General features: G+C 36.6%; 1 long non-coding RNA gene across 2 annotated transcripts in view; it reads right to left on the bottom strand.

The window, feature by feature from the left end:
* The window catches only part of LOC130155737 (uncharacterized), a 178439-nt gene that overhangs the window by 152456 nt on the left and 4804 nt on the right, over positions 1-21179 (bottom strand). The gene's annotated exons all lie outside the window — the stretch shown is intronic.

Below are 21179 nucleotides of genomic sequence, written 5' to 3'. Positions count from 1 at the left end.
AATGCTTGACCACCCTTTCATGAAGACATTTTTCCTAATATCCAATCTAAACCTCCCCTGGCACAACTTGAGGCCGTTGCCTCTTGTCCTGTCACTTGTACCTGGGAGAAGAAACCTACCCCCACCTGTCTACAAACTCCTTTCAGGCACCTGTAGGGAGTGGTAAGGTCCCCCCATGAGCCTCTTTTGCTCCAGGCTAAACATCCCCAGCTCCCCCAGCCGCCCCCCATCAGACTGGTGCCTCAGCCCCGTTGCCCATCCCTGGCCATGCTCCAGCCCCTCCATGTCCTTCCTGAAGTGAAGGGCCCAAAGCTGGACACAGGAATCACGGTGCAGCCTCACCACCACCAAGTACAGGGGGACAATCATTGCACTAGTCCTGCTGGCCACACTGTTTTGGATGCAAGCCAGGATGCTGTTGGCCTCTTGGCCACCTGGGCACACTGCTGGTTCCTGCACAGCCAGCTGTCAACCAGCCCTCCCAGGCCCTTTCCTGCCGGGCCGCTTTCCAGCTGTTCTTGCCAAGACTGTAGTGTGTTGTGGGGGTTGTTGTGACCCATGTGCTAACTTTGTCACTAACTTCAAAAGAAACTGTATCAGACTCTGTAAGATCTCACGAAGGAGTTGGTTCTTTTGCCATCTGCTTGAGTTACTCATTATAAGATTAATATCCATCCTGATTTTTCAAAAAGAGTTGAAATGTGCTGAGCATCAATTTGCTTTAAAGTGCTAGTGACACCTAAGGATTGGACATTTCTTTTTATCTCAGAGTAGATGTTCACTTGTTTCAGCAAGAAACAAGGCAGGTTCAAAAAGGGAAGGGAAGACAGTAACTAGGGACTGGCTATTTCAGAATTCTGAAACAGGCTGATCACAGGTAACAGGGGATCTAACTTAAATCACACCGGCTTTACCATTTAATCATAAGTATAGATGAGCTGTCATTCTACCTGCTGGAGATTTAATTTCCTAAAAAAGCTTCTCAAATAGAAACAATCCACTTTGAATGCACAGCTAAGTCATGAGTGTGTTTATTCTTATTATTTCTGTCATAATATACTTTAAATTTGAAAAATGCTTGTTGAACTATTTGTACCAGGATAGAAATAAAGAAATGGCTTTGTTTTTGTTTTTGTTCTTCTTATTCCCTCTGGTGACCAGCATATACCAGTTTTGCCCTGCAATCCCTTCTGCCACTTTATCAGTATTCTTTCTTTCTAAATTAAACTTGTTACTTGTCTTTCTGGGGGCAAATAATTTTTTTTCTCATTTGGACTGTTTAAATAAGCTATTGATTTAATTTTCAAGGTAATTTAAGGTGGGGATACAGTTCTTATTTGATAACTACCAGCCTAATGTTTTTTGAGTAAACAAATGTTATGGTTTCAATTTGTTATTTTTGTCATCAAAACTGACCAAGCAGCAACTACCCCTCCTGTGGTTGGATTTGGAGACTAGATGTTGTGCGAAGCAATCGGTAACATCAATAATTCAGTAAAGTGTTACCCACGGCTAAATAATTACAAGAGATGGGACATAACACACTACAGTAGTACAAGAAGCTTGTCATTAAAATATACCCTGAAGCAGATGACAATGTCATAGCTGCATAAACAAAACTAAATATAAAATTTTGGAGGCCATACTTTTATTATATGAGACTCATTTCTGCTACAGATGCTGTCTAAGGATGTCCACCTGAGTGACACAGTAATGTTGCCATCAGCTGTTAGATTGCTGAGAAATCGCAAATAGTTTATACGGGCTGTTCTTTCCAGCACCTGAAGTCAGTCATACCCAAGAAAGCATGGAGACAGACAGAGATAAACTATCACTGTGCACAGTTTTAACCTCCTTTTTTTTTTCTACAAGTTTAGAGGTCTACGCTCCTAATATTCGTGTCTGTCTGCAAAACACATTTTAAAAATGTATTACCAATTCTAGGATAGGTCTCTTAAACTGCCTGAAGCATTTACATGTCATAGAATGAAAATTAACACCCTCCCCCATACATGGCTTTCATTTGGAAAAACAGTGGCAGCTCTTTAGTCCACCTTTAACAACACATTGCTCAGTTTTTCAAGGGAAAAGAGTATGATCCTGTATTTCTTGAAACTAAAGCCTGGACTAAAACAACCACCACCAGTAGGCATTTTCAAATGCTGTACTCAGATTTTAAATATCCTCATACTCTCATCGTATTATCCTGAATTTTCATCATTTAGAATTAAAGCATCCACAGTAATAGTTTGTATTTTTTCAGCTTAAAATGTTGAAAGGCCTATGAAGAACCAGTAAATAACAAGTAAAATAGTGACTGCAAAGGGTTGGGCATATTATTAAGACAGAGAGCCAGCTTCACAGCTGAGGAGCAGACAGAGGGATAACTTTCAGGAAGACTTCACAGGTTTCAATAGGAAAAATATATCTTTAGCAAAAAGAAAGAGTGATGAGTTGTGGCCAGAGCCATCTATCAACAGCAATAATGAATTAGTTTTTACTATTCAGGTATACCGCTTCATTTCCTTTAAAGATCAACATGCCACTGCATATCTTTTTCAACCAATTGTTTTCCTATTCTGTGTTACACAAAAGAAAAGGACCTTGAGAATAGAAATCTTTAAAAAGACCAACTAGATCTTGAAAATGCTATTGCAATGCATTAATACTACATGATTTCCTTTCTTTTATGAAGCACACAGTCAACAGTCTGCATTTGTCTAGATGTAAAACCAAAAACTATCCAGGGGCTGAGGGCAAAAGAAAGGAAGAGATAAGGCTTGTTTTCCATGTTGAATGTAATTGAGCTTCTACCACTAAAAAGGTTATTTGGCAAATTCGGGGGGAAAGGGGAGGGGCAAAGGGAGGCAGGTCAGTTGCTGGAATAGAAATATTTGAATTGTACAGCAACCTAGAAAATGACACAGGATTCAAATACTGCTTCCAGTGCCAGCTACTAGAATTACCTCCCATGGAGCCTGATTTTTGTAGCTCTTATTAACAAAACATCAATTAATTTGACCATATTTAAGCACTGTAGTAGTTCAAGAGTTACCATAGACTCTGGGAAAGACAGGGCCCATTGTTGTTCTTATATTATAAGCCTGTCCTCAAGGCCTACTACTGACTAAAAGCCTGCATGATATTGCTTAGATAGCGGCTATCGCATTGAAAGCCTGGAAGGAAAAGTTATATGAGCAGCTCCCCTTTCCTTCTCCTCATGCCTTGAACTGACATTACCAACACAGGCCACACACCTCCTCCACCCAACTCTTCCCTGCTTTTCCACAGTGTTGCCAGCTTATTACACAATAGCAGGTTAATATCATACTTCTGAGAGGCTCAGTTCTCAGAATCATGGAATTACTGCAAGTTGTCTCCATCTTTTTAAATTTTTCCTTCCTATAGAGTTGAAGAAAAAAGGAAAATGAGGGAGATGCCAAATAGCAAACGAAAAATTCTAGCTTTGCTTGTTTTTTAAAATTCATGGCTTGGGGAGAGAATGAGTGTGCATACTCCTGAATTTTCGGCAGTACAGATACTTTCACTTAGTGTTTCATGTTAACTAAATGTTAGTTAAAGAAGTTAGTTTAAAATGTGTTTCATATAAACTAAACTCATACTAAACAGACATTTCGAATGAAAAAGCTGTTTGAAAAGAGAAAAGAATAGCCTCTACAGCCAAATCCCAAAGTTCTGAAATAAAAAAGGACATTCTATTGCAAACTAACTACTGTATTCTGATATTGCAATCTGACTAGTTAGCAGCTTAAAATATGACATTATTGTAAATAAATGCATAAAAGTGTCAGCTGAGAAAACACAGTTCGCTACAAATCTGAAAGTGGTAATGAAAATTAAATGAAAAATGAAGCATCGTAATGAGGAGGAATTTGGAGATAAGGCAAAACTCTAAAGCTGCATTAAAATTCACTCTGCCAACAAGCTTAGATGAAAGTGACCTCCAAGGATTATAAGATCTCTCCCCTCAGATGCTTGGCATTCACAAACAGGTGATAATTTTTCATACTAAAAGGAAAAGAATGTAGTAGTTATGGCTGCTTTTTAAAAGAAAAAGGGAAGGAATTTGTCACTTTATGTGGAAATGAAAACATTAAATATGTTGTAAAGCATAAGAAGGATTCAAACTCTTCAGGTGAGGGATACAGTTTCAAGTAAAAAAAAATGCTCATGATACAGCTGTTACATGCCAGGTCACTGGAACTTGCTAAATTGAGCCATTCAGGTGACATAGCTCAGCTGACCGTGTCTGAATTGGAGGCAACTGGTCTCATAGTGCAGAGTTTGTAAAACAATCTTTCAGGTGAAGATGTCTTTCTATGTCTGGGCCAAGAGACCTGCCATTTTATTCAGATATTGCCTTGAAGTTTATAGGTCCAGTCACAGAAGCTGGCAACAGGGACAGGTTAAAGGACACCACTGAATTTCTGGAAATTCAGTGTTTCCAGTACAGTAAAACAAGCTGTAGTAGGCATGGCTTTGCTGCACTTCAGTCAGAGTAGGTAGCTTGTATTAAATAAACTGAAAAGCAAAAAGAAAGAAAAAGCTTTCTAAAGTAGTAGTTGTGATAAAAAAAGCCTGAGATGATGAAAACTTTGATTTCATTGAGATTGATCTTATCATCACCTTAGCCTTTCTTGACACTTACCTGGAAGAGTAAAAAGCCTGAAATGTAAGTAAATCTGCACTCTAAATTGTGCTCCCTTTCAGGAGAAAATTCTGTTTCCTCCCAACATTTCTTCCTTCTATTTGGTTAAAAAAAAAAAAAAAAAAAAAAAAAAGCAAGCAGTAGAATTTTATAATTACACATTAAAATTTTAGAGCCATTTCAATAACTAGCTTTGTATTTTAAAAAAATGAAGCCTTCAGTAGGGTCACTGACATTTAATGAATTATGAAGTGATTCTTTCAGAGCATCCCAATTTGGTTATCTTGCTAGTCTCATTAAGTTTTTTCCATCTAGCATACCAACCCTTTGATAATATCTACTTAGTCTTGTTTTCCATCTGACAGCTGTCACAGAGGAATGAACAGAATATTTTAAGATCTTTGGAGATAATTTTCTTCACATCATTTTGGTGACATTACATGATATGTTGGGTAAATCCTATGCTCACTAGGGTCTTTAAGAGACATCCTCATCCAATGCAGTCACTGTAATCATGCCATGAACGATCAAATGTAATTATTCTATAGTAGTTTTGAAGACCAGATCTTTGGCCTAACACTGTATATTGCACATTGTTCATCATCAAACAAAGCTGGAATAGTTCTTTGTTATGCACTAAGCTGCCCAGCAGGCTGCAGTTAGTCACCCAGAGCATTTTATTGAGTTTGACTCATTCATTGTCCTTGTATGTAAATATAAAAGTTAGAATATAGATGGTAGCTAAGTTCACAGTACATGGCAAGGACACTGAAACATCCCACTTACAAAGATGTCTACAACCATCATCAAATCATACCTTGCTGAAATTCACCACTCAACCCCCATCAGTCCTAGTCATACAGATCTACATAAAAGGGTTTCCAGAAAATAGCTGCTAATTTACTAAAAGCAAGGCCATCAGGAGTCACATCTTCTGCAAATGCTCTCACTCCAAATATTTACAATAATTTTGTAAATTCCATCAGTATCAAAGGATTCGTCTTTGTACAGATACAAACATACAAGCATTGCATACATTCACACATACCAAATTCACACTTTTCAGTTAAAGTGCAGCTGCCCTACCTGAAAACTTCAAGTCCAAATCATTTTACAGTAAAACTGCAAAAAATTATATCTTTCTGCATTCATTTTGCAGTTGGTATGCTAAAGAAAGAGTTGAACACTATCATCATGCCTTGGAGAGACGGGAAAACACTGTGTTAACCTTGAAAGCACTGGGGAAGAAAACCAAGACAACTATGGATAGTGGTTTCCTTCCAGCACACATGTTTTAACAGAAAAAAGACTTGGTTTAAACTGCAGCTTGCTGGGAATTCTGCTTAAATAAGAAACAAAGCGTAGGCTGAGGTTCATCTGTCACTGAACTGGTAAACACTGCATGGAAGAAAAAATCCAGTTCCTTCAAGTAAGGTCAAAGAATGAACTAACTATTAAGAAATGGAACATTACAAAGACAATTCTTTTTAAAAGCTATACTTCGAAAGGAAGACTTTGAAAATTGTTCAGTGCTGATCTGCCCTTGATTTCATAAAGTATCAGTTTGATTTGGATGAAATTAAGCCAACTGGCCTCTTATGAACATTTCAGACTGGTTCTCTTAAAAGAAAGGTTTTTCTGTTGACCAAGGGTTCCGATAGTTCTAACATTAATAGGGTAGTCTTTGTAATTTTCTGGAATTTTATGTGCATGCTTTTAATGTTTCTCACAAGTGCATATTCTTTCATTTATGATATCTAGATATTTTAAACAATCAAAAAGGTGTGGAAAGACCACAACCTATGGCTGACTATTTTACCAAAGAATGTACCACCTGTGGAGCACCCAAGACAAAATTACAATTATAATGTGAATGACGCTGTCTTGGAAATGTTCAGACTGTAGCCAACCTTAGCCAGGAGACTTGCAAGCATAGTTATTAAAGTCACTGCAAAAGCAACTAACAGCATCAGGTAGTTCAGCCTTTATCTGTATTATTCTCCTAACCTGCTTTAGTAGAGAGGAGAAGTAAGCAAACCAGAAACAACAAACTTACTGTAGGAAGTCTAGCTAAGCATACCTCTTTAGGTACTCAAAACCATAAGCTCCCTCTACTGGTAGAATTACTACTTACTGAGAACGGGCCTAGATCCTGCAGTTTTAGCCCTAGCACATAACAGTATTGCTTCTGCATTGTCACAGACATTAACTTTTCAAGTCTTCTTTTAACCACAGTAATGAAAAAGAAATAGCGTGTGAAGTAGATTCAAGGTCATACAAATATGGTCATACAAAAGGTCGTACAAATTGTAAATCTATTTCCTTGAGAGACCCATAAATCTTCCACATTTGGGCTAGCTATCTTTATTTTTTTAAATAATGCTTATTCCTGAGGCTCTACAGTGTTTTCTCAAATGTTAGTTTTAAGTTTGGCAAAAAACAGTAATTCTTGCCAATGATAAGACAGGTTTTGTTATTAACAGTACTATTAAACCAGAATCTCATCCAAGTGTGCCATACCACAAGAAGCTGATAAAGGGTAGCATACATGATTAATTCAGGTCATTAAAGTTGGTGAAACATTAGTCAAGCCAAAGGGCGAAAGTACCAATTAACATAATCTGTAGAAAGCTCAGGTAGTATCTTATATACGTATATGTTGTGCAATGAACAGTCAAACTTAAAACAAGTTTTTCTCCAAACTTTGTCCCCTACAGCCAGCCAAGCGATTCATTCACAGAGAGGGGAAAAACTCCACACTTTCAAAAAAATAACTTGATGCAGTACTTTTTACTAAATATTCCACATTTTTACCTGTAATTGAAGTAGTCTGGTCCACTCTTACTAGCCTTACATTTTCAAAAGCATTTCTAAGTTTAACTTTAACTCCATAAAATAAGAGGTGCAAAGGCTGTAAGATGTTTGATCCTCAAATTTGTGCCTGGAGTCGTTTGGGAACTAAAGCGAATGATCACATAAAAAGATGTATGTTCAGTTTCTACAGGGTAGCCATGCTCATTTGATCAACTGTCCTATCTTGTTTTCAACATAAAGACCAAAGAACAGTAACTGAAGATCTCAGTCTTTATAAATAACTGAAAGTTTCACTTTACTAAGAATTAGCTGAACTGAGCAGAATGCCAGTTCTCCTTCTAAAGATTAAATCTCCAGATGCAATAATAATTGTATCCCAAAAAGCATCTTAAAGCCTCTTGAAAAATTAGAAGGGGAATGACAGGTCTACCATATTGTAACAGTCATAAGTCAAGACATCAGTGTATCGTACCAGGCATCAATACAAGCATGAGAGAGGGTGACTATATTGGAAGTGGTAGGTGAGCTGCAAATGAAGAGCCAAAGGCACAAGAGCTATTGTTGCTATTGTTTGGTATGCCAGACTGGGAATAGCAGGGAGTTTTTGTAGACATGGATCAGGTCTGGGTTTGTTTGTTTTTTCAGCCTGCTTTAACGTGCCAGCGCTGGGTCCATTCTGAGTAGATTTCATTCCTATAAAAGCCTCCAGCAATGTCATTTTGACTTCACTGTGATCTCTGCACAGCTCCTGTCTGGGAGCCCATTAAATGGAAGGAAGTTCAATAATCCATTCTCCAACTAGCAAAAGTACAATTAAGTGTTCAACCTCAGGATGTGAAAGATGATTCTCCTACCTAATAGCGTGTGCTCAGTGATGAAATGCAAGTCGGGAAACACCACCAGAAGATATTTATTGAAATCTAAATAGGATCATCTCAACAGGCTTCACTCAAGTGTAATTTGCTGGTGGCAATTTTTTCAAAGCAATGCAATTTTGTTTGTTCAAAATGCCCTTTGGATATCCCTTGTACAGCACAGGCAGAACACATGAGCATCAGGAGTGCTGCAGCACACCAAGTGGTAAGAACGCTGCCATTCTATTTATCGGTGAAAACTAGCTCTGCAAGATATGAACATACTACCTTGAAAAGTACTACTGAAACATGAAACACGAACAAGATAGTGCTTTGGCCCACAAATGCCCATATATGAGATTTGACAATTATCACAATCCATTTTGACAAAAAGCAGTGGTGCTGAACAGAATTAAGCTTCTGTACAATCAGAGGCGTGTGAAAAACCATAAGGGATTACATAGATGTTTTTGGCACCAACTGAAGTCAATTTTACAGCTCTTCTGAGCAGCACACATGACATCTAAAGGCCCCACTTAACAAGACAACAGACAAAAAAAAAATCTAGAAAAGCAGGTGACAGCAACAAGTTTAGGTGGAGGATATAATAGTCACTGCAGATGCAGCAGGACAGGACTTGTTATCAGTGCTCAGAAAGCTTTCCACAGCCCACGTGCAACGAAGGGCTAAAATATAGCAAAGCATTCTTTAGGAAAGCATAAAGGAAGCATTCAGATCCTTCAGCACACACATACACACATTGCTTCCCATGCTTAGTGACAGCCTGATTATAGGACTTTGGCAATGAGTAGTGCCCTGCAACAGCATTCTCTACTGGCCTGGGTTTCACACAAAGTGAATTCTTTCCAGTGCCCAAAAACGAATGGCTAGGAAGAGCTTGCCTGACACTACAACAGTACTTCATGTCATGTTGAAGACCAGTAAATACCTTATCACGTGTAAAGCTATTATGTTTCAAATAGTTACTTGATTCCCCAGAAAAATAATTTATGAAATATAGTTCATCTTATAAGTTATTTCCTATATACTGAAATTTTACACAAAATCTTTATCATTCTAATTTGTATCCCTTTGTTACATGCTAGCTAGGGGTTATGGTCATGTCCTAAGCTTTCATCCGAAAGAGAGGTGAAGTCCAATTTATTTTTTTCTTAAAGATAACGACAAGTAGGATTTGCACATGTTTTATCACTGGTTACAAGCATCTCTTTACAGAAGATATTTGCCCCCTCTGGGTGCCACAGTAACAGAAGACCCACACAACACTTCCCTCCAGATTGTAGGATGGAAATGATAAGGAATGTTCACTATTTGCCTCTGTGATAATGATTTCAAATTTAGCATGGAAAAGTAAAAGCATTTAAAGGTGAAATGACTTTTCCAAGATTGCACAGCAAATCACTAGCATAACCAGAACTAAGACAGAGAAGAAATTTTTCACTCCTAACCCTCTGAACCATGCACTTTTGTGGTAAATGGTGTGATGCTACAGCTGCATAGCTCACTGGTAATGTAACAATCTTCATTTACATGCAGCATTATTGGCAGGAAGAGGCAGAGACTATGCATCTGCAGCTCATTTCACTGGACTTTGAAAATAGGCAAATAAAACTACGGTGATTTTATCTGCATTGGGAATTAAATTCTTAGACAATCAGCATTCATATATTTTGAGACCCTGACAGTATATTTTTAAGAAATTCCAACTAATGCTAACATTATTGATTAAGCTGTCCGGTCTGTAATTAACTAAAATTTACAATTATAGATATAAAAATTAACTAAGTAAAACATCCTCAAAAAATTTTCAAGCAAATATGAATCTAGCAGCCATGGTGTTTGCTATGTATGCTGATATTACTTCCAGAAATGTTACACAAAACCCCTTTTCTCCATTTTTTCTTCACTAAAGACAACATGTCATATTACCAATAGGACTTGATCACAATTAAAACTTGTTATCTGATAGGAATACATTTCTTTTTCTTTTTTTTTTAGACATAACAGAATGCTTGGACTTCCATTGATAATGACAAACATCACAAAATCTATGTCTAATTATCAGTCTGTCTTATGTTTTTTCGCTCGTTTTTCTTCTTCCTTTAGATACTACAAAGTTATTTTGAAACAAGTCAGTTTGAAAAGGTATCTTAGCAGATGTGAATTTGCCAAAACATTTGTAAAAGGAAAGAATCCTTAAGTCTGTTTTCACTTTCCAGGTCTTCCATATCAACATTGCTATTAATTCTGTATTGAATATGGCTTCATTTGCAAAACCGTATTAGCTCAAATGTTACAGAACTGCACAAAGCTGAAGTGTTCTGAAGTTGCACAATGTCTATGAATGCTACCTGCTTTGAGTAAGTTTAATTCTTACTCCCTGTCTTTTCTCCAACATTCCCTTCACAGGACTCAAAAAGCCTGGTGACTCAGGTGGTTTTGTTTTATTTTCTACTTAACAGGTAAAACTAATTGCACTGTGAAACTAGTGATTTTTATATGAGTTTTCAGAGTTCTAGCATACTTCATATTCAAAGTCTTCCTTCTACTGCATATGAAATCCAAAGATAAAAAGACATTTATGCCTCATAAAATCAGCCATTTTAGTCAAGAGGCAGGAATGTGTTGAACTTTTACAGTTTTAATAAGCCATAACTTCAGGCAGCATGTACTACCTTAGTTCTACTGGCTGCATTGCAATGTTATCAGTTTACACCTGCAAAAACTGTAGCCTAGTATTTTAATTACTAGCAACTGAAGGATGCAAGGCAACAAGACTGACCAAGGAACTAGTGCTTCACTGGGAGTGAAAGACATCTAAAAAAATCAGGAAAGCTACAAATGCTTTGTTTCACTCTTGCATGTTCTGTCTTTAAGACACTGCTCTCTTTAAACCTCCTGGCCCTCTATGCTGTTCAAAGTGAATAGTGATTTACTCTGGAAAAAAACATGAAATCTGATTTAAAGTTGTCATCAATCAGCACCACAAGAAATGGCATCAAATGTGTACTTAATGAGTAATTGTGCAACCTGTGCTTTTTGCATAATTGGAATGATGGTTGCAGATCTAAAGAAGAATTAACATAAAACTCCAGCAAAACCAGCTGTTGGTACCCATCAGTATCTCCTGGCATCCTCCCCATTGCACTGTATGTGTATGATTGCCTTTGCACAAATCGCTTATCATTGTCTGGCAATAGAAGATCTTTAATAAACAGAGCTGGCAAGGACTAAGTATGCATGAAACCTTTACACTATTTAAAATGGACCTCAGGGAAGGTGGGGGGAGTGCAACATTAAATATGCTTTTCCCATATTTCAAATGTATTCACTTGACTTCCATAGCTCAGCAGTCCCACATCTCTAGAGGTAATTCAAATACTTGTGACACTTGCCTCTCTAAGGAAACCCTGTCTCATGAACCCCAGACCAAACACGTTGTGTGACTACCAAAAATTGCACCACCTACCTTTAAAGTCACTGGCCTTTATATAATCAGAAGTCCCTACCTTTAAAGTCCTTGTCCTTTCATAATCAGAATCATAGTACCATAGAATCATTTAGGTTGGAAAAGACCTTTAAAATCAAGTCCAACTGTTAACCCAGGACTTCCAAGTCCACCACTAAACCATGTCCTTAAGCACCACATCTACACATATTTATTTTTTTTTTTTGCTACAGGTTTCAATGGGATTCAAGAGCATACAATACAATAGAACAAATCTCAGCACTCACAAGGATCATTCCAAAGAGGTAAATGACATCAATCAACAAAAACTGACTTAGATGGGACACAGTTTTGTGGGAGGACACCTGTCAGTGGGCAACAGATTTTGTGGCAACAGATGAGCAAGAAAAGTCTGAGTATGGGTAAACAGGTGGAAATTTCACATCCTTTGAAATGAAAATAGTAAAGGAGAAGTTGTAATTGGGATAGCACTAGTATCCTACTGGGAATGTATTCTACCAAGGTAGCACCTTGCAGTCACTGATAGATTTTTTTGAAAGGCAGTAGAAACATCAGCAAAATTACATTGAGGGGGGATGTGTGTGGAGAGATGTTGCCCATTCATTAGAGAGCAAGAAGCAGTATTACTCAGACTTCTAGCAAAGCTACAGCTTGGCATACCAGGTTTTTTGTTGTCATCAGCCAAGATAACAGTTTCTTCCTGCCTTAAACTATACCACTGCAATCTTAACTTCTATGCTCTGGGCCACGTAAAGTTGTAAACGAGATACTACTGTTGAGGGTTTGGGGTTTATTTGCTGGTAGATACAGGTTATGATCCATGTTTCCAATTTTCACATAGAAAAAGATGAACAGATAATCAAATTCATCACATTATCTGAGCAGAATGGTATGCAGCTGGTATTATGCTGATTATTATATAGGCATATAACACAAGAATTTTGGTCCATTAAGATAACAAACAAGTAGAGAAATTAACAGTACAGTTTGAGTATGTCATAACTTATTCAGGTGTTGGGGCCAAATCAAAAGATCCAGTCATGAAGTTCTCAGGTTTTGGTTGTTGTTTTTTTAAATTATGAAGAATCTTCATCCTAAAGTCTGACATTATTTCATGGCAATGAGCCAAAAAGTTACAGTTTAATTTCTGAGTACTGCACACATCTGGGATGATTCCTGGAACATATTGTCATAATTTTGGGGGGATGGGAGGTAAAGAGGTTAGAGCTGAGGCATTTGATTTAAGGTCTAGTGAAAGGAATAAGGAGTAAACAACAGATCAAGGATAATAATTCATGTTTCTTTGCAATACAGCTTAAACCTTTTATGTTATAAACCACAATTTTAGTCATAATATTTCTGCTCATGTTAGTGAAGTGTTAAACTGTAATTAAATGATATAAACCGAAGTAAATCAGCTGACATAAAAAACCTTTCAAAAACCATAATGCTACAGAAAACGGATGCTTTGAAATAAATTCCAGAAGAGTTTCAAGCTGTATAGCATCGTATCTGGCAATTTCTTTCTAGACTTTTAACCATCTTCCCAATATGATTCTGATCCTAACATTCCTTTTATGTTAGAAAATATGCTTACAGGCTTCTTTTCCCCCTGAGTTAAACTGTCTTTTTAGCATTTTGAAGTTAATTTCAAACCTTAGATTGATAAATGCCTCTGCACTAAGTCAGTAGAACTGCAACAACAAAGCCTACAATTAAACCATGATCTTGAACTGCTAGCAAAACAGCAAAGCTCAGCACATTTTTAAAGAAATTTGAAAAAGTTCACAAATGTAATCAAATAAACCTGAAACCCATTCAGCATTCATCATCTTCTCTATCCTTTGATGTTTTCATGCAAAGGTATCAAGTCTCATTTCTCAAAATCTTTTCCAGCACAATGATGTCATCCACCCCTCTTGTAGCTCTTGCACTGCATTAGCTGCTTTTTACAGAGTTTTTGACAAAAGGATATACACACACGCTGTATGCACAAGATTTCACTTGTGTTCTGTATCATTCCTATTATGAAGTTGGTGGATAATTTAAAAAAAAATGTTACAAATCTAATATTTGGAGAAACTCAAAATCTACTTTGGACTTGTCTGGGACAAATACATTAAAGTACTTACAAATGTAAATACATATTTTTCCAATAAATCTAATATTTGATCAGCAAATAAATATTCCTGCACTACTCTGTATCAAGCACAGCAAATACATAATTTCATTATAGATTTTTAATTTTCAATTTAAAAATTGAATTTATGATTCTACTTAAGCATGTACTTTTTTGGAAATGGGTTCATATTCCGTATACAAATTCCAATTAGCATACACATAGCAACAACATTTTGGCCATTGTGAACACCAGAGTTCAGTAAGCTCAAGATACATCCCTGAAATGCATTTTTCTTTCTTTGAAATGGAACATAGGAAGTGCAGAGATAGCTTGGTTCGGTTCTATATTATATAGTCACTTCCCCATTAGCTTGTTTCCCAAAGATTACCAAATAGTAACAATTATCAGATGCAACCAACTTGGGTCAAACTGACTTGATCCTACAGCCTCATATGAACAATTCCATATCTTACTCCCAACCTCTTGACCCACATATCAGGATTTTTTTTTAATCCAAACAGATGATCTGCAACTAGTATTAATCCAAAAGTTCAATCTCTCCCTTTCATTTTCAATTCTTTTGAATCAAACAGCTCTGCAAAGGGAATATAACAGGCTTCTGGCTGTGTAATTGTGAAGAATAATACACAGAGTATAAAAACTTGACAAAGATGAAACACACAGTGAAGTTACCCTTCTGGGTCCATTAGACAACATTTTAAGCTATTTTAATCACAAAGAGGACTATTTGGCTGGAATGTTAATGATAAATGTTTTAATGGGTTGGGACATTTAAAATCACCTTAAAGCTACAAAGACATCTTTAATTCAAAAGACTGGCAGGAGTTATTAAAGAGTAGGTCATGTCTTTATGTGAAAGACAGAAGACAGTATAAAGAAAAAACTTACCATTACCTCCTTTTTTTCTACGGGTTTCTACAGGTTTTGACTGATTATTTAGAAGTTTATCTATGCTCACAATTAATATGTAATTATTTTTAAATCTGGACCAGTACAAAAAATAAACTGCAAACATACGTGTAGTGAACACTAAGAAGCCTTCCATTAAGTTGCTGGAAATGGGCCATATCAGCTTCAGTTAGGTTTACAAAGACTTCTCTGAGTGAAGTATTGTCCAGGTTAATGGCAGACTATGGTTGTTTCTGTGTTTGTAAATAATTATCAAAGTTCTAAACCACTATATACAAGAAGTCCAAATTTCTTGGTTTTTTAAATGAATATTTCTATATAGGAGCACTCCTTTTTCCTGTCCTATGGCTCTGCTACAAAATTGTTCTAGACTGATATCTCTAAAAGATTTTTATGTTCCACAACACCCAGATTTGGTCTGTGGCACTTTGGGTTTCACTTAACATGTCATTAAGGATAAGATGCCCCAGGAATTGGTAAGAAGTAAAGAAATTTTTCACCTCTGTTACCAGAATACATCAAAGCCCAAATCATAAGCAATAAGATTACCAGTGTGCAAATTTAAGGTGGAATAGAAAAAAAATACAACATAGACCAGGAAAAGGTATGTCATATAAATGGAGCTACATCAACATTCAGGAACTGAGGATCTGGCCCATACATCTCATGGTATAATATTCCTCAACCTTTGTACCTTTTACAGTAGATACATCTACAGAACAAATTTGTTTATCCATGTTACAATGTAATAACATCATAAGATATTTATAGAATATAAAACACTAATATGCCAGTCCATTCACAACAGTCTGGCCAGACTGGCCATCAGGGAGCGAGAAGTGTAATTAAACGGCTCAGCTGGGGATACTGAAAGATCAGTGGTAAACCACGAACCTACAAGCTAGGATAAGTACAGCAATGCCACAAACTCAACTCTGAAAGAAAAAACTGGTAATTCCAAGTTAAATTATTTGAACAGAAATTTATCTTTACCATACCTATACCAACCAAATTTAGCATTTTTGTGGAATGTATCAGTCTAGTAAGTAAGTGTAGTTTAGAAAACTGATTTAGAGAGCTCTTCTTTGGGAGTTGTCTATAAAGTTGGGAATTCTCTCCATTGCTATCTCCTTGCTGAAGGAACACAGGTTTACAATTACAAAGGAGGCATCTTTCACAGACATCTTTCACAACACCTGGTACTCAAAAACGTCACCTCCAAAATGTCTTCTGAATCTCAGTGACACACACAAACACTTGAATTTTCAAACTTGTTACCTGCAGTAACTTAACAGTCACGTAACAGTTTTCCTGCACATGCTCAGGTTGACTGCTACTAGTAAAATAGAAGCGTTCAGTGTTTGTCAGGTTCAAAATATCAAAGAAGCTTTAAAACAAAACCATATGTATTGCAAGATAATTCTTTATGTCAAAATAGGAAGCAATTATAAAGAATAAATTACGTGCTGTTAGGTAACTGGGTTTTGCATTCTTTTACACATTATCTGTTGTAACGATGACACCCTTTACATATATCATAGTAAACTCATGAACTCAAATGTGCTCTCAGTTCCCTACATAAGATATTAATAATACAAGTGAAAGCTTTGGTGATTATATTTTTTGAACAAAGCTTTTGGGCTTTGTCAGTTTTATGTGCTTCTGGATCTTATGTCTAACCTAAAGATGTTAAGATTATTACCTTTTATCTTTGGGGGCTCAGATACCACAGTTCAAAATGAAGGAATCTGGATTTGTCATTAAATCCCTACTTAAAAAAAAACACAAACCAAAACAAACCTACTTACTCTTCATTGTGTCTGAATCAACATTTTGTAATAGACTACAGTTATTATGAATAAAATACAAAGATGGATATGGCTTGGAAAAGGAATTGTAAGCTAGTTTTTACCTGGAATCAGCATGAGTTTTCCCCAAAGGAAATGTAGCCAGTTTCTTCATAGTAATAGTCAAACATCCATACAAAGGGAGAAACTACCCTTCACAAAAAGGAAAGATAAATGCTTTAAAGAAATTTAACCTATTAATGCTGCAAAATTACAACTCTGCTGAAAGAGTCCTTTTATAGGCATTGCATATAAATACATGGTTAGGACATATGCACAGGGAGAAGATGAGCCATGAAGATTCAGATCTAGTTAAAAAAAATAGTGCAAGTCTCTGTTTCTATGGGAGGTTCAGTTCTGAAGGACAATATTCCAGATCTCTTTCTTAATACCAGTTGGCACAGATTGAAGCCAAGGTGGCTTTAAGCCAGCTCTACCTCAGCCAGGGATTCCCTCTTGCAGGAGAAATCTCAGCTGCCAACTCAGGAAAGCTTTATAGATCCTTTTAGTGCAAAGGAGCCAGCACACAGTCCAGGATATGGCTTAATTTTTTTTCCTCCTACTAAAGTCAATTTTATGGCAGTTAGTACATACAGAAGACCCTTGCCAAAAAAACCAGTTTGGGCTGTAAAAGATTGAGTCCCATATTCAGCAATTTATCTGGAGCTTAATTTTCCACCACCAATTCAATGTAAGCAGAACTGTTATCATTTAGCTCTTCATTCACAGTTTCAGTAACCTTGCATAAATGCAGGTAACGGTAGGAAAGGAATAAGCAAATTTAAATATTCTATTTCTTTTAACAGACTTTCTTAACTTTTGTCCCACTCATTCATATTTTGCTCTCCTTTTGTTCTCGCATGCCATTCTTTTCATACTGAGTCCTGTATTCTGTGCTTTTTCACTCTCTCAGATCAACAGGTGCCTATTAATGTTAGAATGAATGAGTGAAATGGAACGTATCATTTCAAATAAATCCATTGCAAATCAGATCATCCCTATTCCAGAAAAAATGTGCCTAAACTCTTTTAAAGCATCAGAAAATGATGTCTCCAGGGAAGACCTAAAGAAGTCTGATGATTTTTACAGGTAACAAATAAAACATGTGTGGATTTCTCTGATTATGATGCTAGCATATGTGTTCATTTTCTATACAGCAGTGTAAATTTGTGAACAACGAAAGGATCCTGTTGCATACAAGTGATAAACAAAAACTTGGGGAGGCAAGAGAAAGAAACAAAAACCTAACCTACACAAAATTTTATTATAAAGTAGGAAAACATACACAAGTTCTCCAGCAGAAGATCCCAGTTGTCTTTAGCACAACTGGGATTTCTCCTTTAACCTTATCTGAGATATAAAGAACATGACTTTATTATAAGGAAAACAAGATGGGAATTAAACAAATAGAACTTGTCTTGGATTGACCAAATGTCTTAAATGTCATGGCAAAATTGATTAAAAGCCCCTAGGAGATTTCTGGCAGTTAGTTATACTGAGTCTTTTGTTACTCTCAAAAGACTACATTCAGATAAATACATAAATCATAAAGCTGCAAATAACAGAGTAACTGGAACGTAAGACACATGAACTGTAGAGTGAAGTGGACTTAAAACCAACAGTCAGTACTGCTATCTGTGTTGCTCATTTCCAGAAGATCCAAAATGTCATCTGTCAAAACTTTTAGATCGTGCTTCAAATGTATTACTCTGTATTACCTAACATTAAAAGGGCATACCATGTGTTGCAAAAGCACAGGGACTGACTTTTAGATTCATTCTTCAAATAATAAACCAGAGTAATCTAAAAACACATATGCAACCAGACATAATCCATATTTTCCAGTTTTACAACTAGGTCAGCTGATCACAGTTCTTAGAAAACCCCACTGGAGCCTCACTTTAATAATAAAGTTGATAAAACACAAGTTAAAATAAAAAACAAGTTGATAAAAATGGAGAGCTGACTTTTGAGTTTTACAATCAAACAGAAGGAAATATAGAATTTGTACATGCCTATTCTTTTTTGGCCACAGTAATTTTTGCCTGTTGCAATCACAAAGTGAGAAACTTGCCAAGCAGCAAGAAGAGCACAGCATGGAACTGTACACTTGCTTTCTACCTAAAGAAAGGGTATGGTGCAAAAAAGGGTGCGTTATTGTGATGTTTCATTTGTGCCGAATACCTGTTTTATGCTTGGCAATCCAACTTCTATCTAAAGCTGTTTGACTTCGTTCCAACACTTGCCCATACTTCAATAAAAGACATGTTTATACAGACAAACATTATCCCCTTGTCATGGTTTAATGAAATAGTTTATTCGCACACCAAATCCAAAAAATAGCACTGCACCAGCTACTAAGAGGAAAATTAACTCTATCCCAGCAGAAACCAGGACATCCAGGAAAACTGTTACCTATACACAAATTTACAACATAAAGACAGTGTATATAAGTATACACTCAGTGCATATATTTCAGAAGAGTAAAACAGAAAGAAATTTTGCTTTTGCATATATGCTCTGTTCTCTAGCATAAGCAAATACCTTCAAGTCAACTACCCTTGAGACCCTGGGGATTCCAAATGTGGCTTCATATATATTGAGATATATCTCATGCATGCAGGTCTGATTTGAGTCCAGATATTAAGTCAGAAAAGGAAAATGGCAGTTCTGTGTGAGATTTTTAAGTAGAAAAGGCTAGCAGTTAAATCCAGGTGTGACTGTAGTTCAAACTGCATGTCCCAAAGGCCAGGGAGTGTTTGATTTTAAGGTTCAATACATAGAAACACACATGGCATATATAAGATACTGCCTAATAGTATCTGTGGTATTGAACAGTTATCATAGTAGAGACAGTGGTAACCAGTGAAGCTGGAGAAATTTGCTGTATAACCAGAAAACCTAGATGCCAGAACATCAAGTTAAGCTGTCACAATGGCTCCTGCTTTTCTTAATATCTTATGCCTGCGTGGCCCAGCTTATAGCTATACTGTTTACTTTATTGAATCTTCAATCTCAAACAAGAAGCATGAAAAAAAAGTTTACATACAGCTTGCAAATAAACCTGTGTGATTGAAGACAGTAGTAAACCAGTGCTTGCTGCTGCTGAACAGTGCAACCCAGAGCTGATTTTAAAGAGTACATACCTTTCTTTTCCTCATCTGCAAATTACAGATCTTTTGGTTAATATACAAGTGTACCTGCAGTAGCATTGCATATGTGAAATAAAACTTCCAGATACCATAAGAAAAATTTCCCCTGTGATAATAGTGTTCAATTCCTTAAGCATTTTTTAAGAATGCAGAAATTGCATTTTTGTTGATTGGTATTACTTTAGAAATATACAAATAATAGGAAAGATCCATGAACCTGTAACCAGAAGAGATGCCACATGCACATTCAACCCATACCATAAGTCTGTATATGCAAGTGAGTAATTTTGTGGATTCCCTGTGCTCTCAGTCTCATTTTTAATTTGCCTTGTTCAAAATGAAATCATCAATCATGAGACCTGTAGCATATTTTATGGAATTATTTGATCTTTCCCATTAAAAATACAATTAAAGCATGTCACTCCTCCATACACATTGCATATGTATGCACAGGCATGATCTATTGGTACAATCACAACTTTCTGACTTTGGTGAAATTGCAAAGCTTCATTAGAAAGGAAGAGACAGAGCGCCCTGGCAGTTTTCAGATCTTTAGGGGGTCATTTATTGTTGTAATAAATTTCATTTTTCCATCTGAATGGTACAGTCTAAACACTGTAATACAGTAATATTGAGGTATTTATTTTACCTTGTTTTTTCTTCAGCTGAAATGCTAGCAAGGGAGTGTTTTTCAGCTTGGCGGGCAGCCAGCCATTTCTCAGTAAATAATGTGAACCCTGTCCTGCAGTGCAAAGCTGTACATCTTCTCAAAAATGTTCAGTCCCCTGCTAGAGTCCAAGGAATCTTTGCTTACAAAGTGTGTCTGCAGAAGTTTCTACAGCAAGCAACTTGGCAGAGATTTCTAAACTATATAAAGTCCTTTCTCCCTCTGTCTCTTTTTCCCCACTGAAATGACTTCATGTGTTCCTCCTTAAGATGCTTTTCTTCAACATACTGGAGATGGGGGGAAAAAAATTATATTCTATAGTCTAGCTAAGGTGTCTCAGGCTCTGCCTTCCACCCAAACCCCGAAAAAATCTGCTCTGTAATGTTTAGTGCCAGATTCACTACTGTTTCAAAGCAGACATACAATATATGCAATTGCTCAGACAGTTCCATTGGCAGGGCTCCATTATAACCATGTATACTTGAAGTACATAATGAGTATACTATGCATTTCAAATTAAGAAATTTGGTTTAGTTGCCAGTAGCTGATGTTGTAAACAGGCTCTTTAAAGGGTAACTTTTGGATATATATCATTCAGATCACTCAGGCTACCAGATAAAGGCAGGACCAGCGT

Source organism: Falco biarmicus, chromosome 10, assembly GCF_023638135.1.
Source record: "Falco biarmicus isolate bFalBia1 chromosome 10, bFalBia1.pri, whole genome shotgun sequence".
NCBI lineage: Eukaryota > Metazoa > Chordata > Aves > Falconiformes > Falconidae > Falco > Falco biarmicus.
Note: the sequence above shows the minus strand (reverse complement) of the source record. Positions and strands in the feature narration are given on the sequence as shown.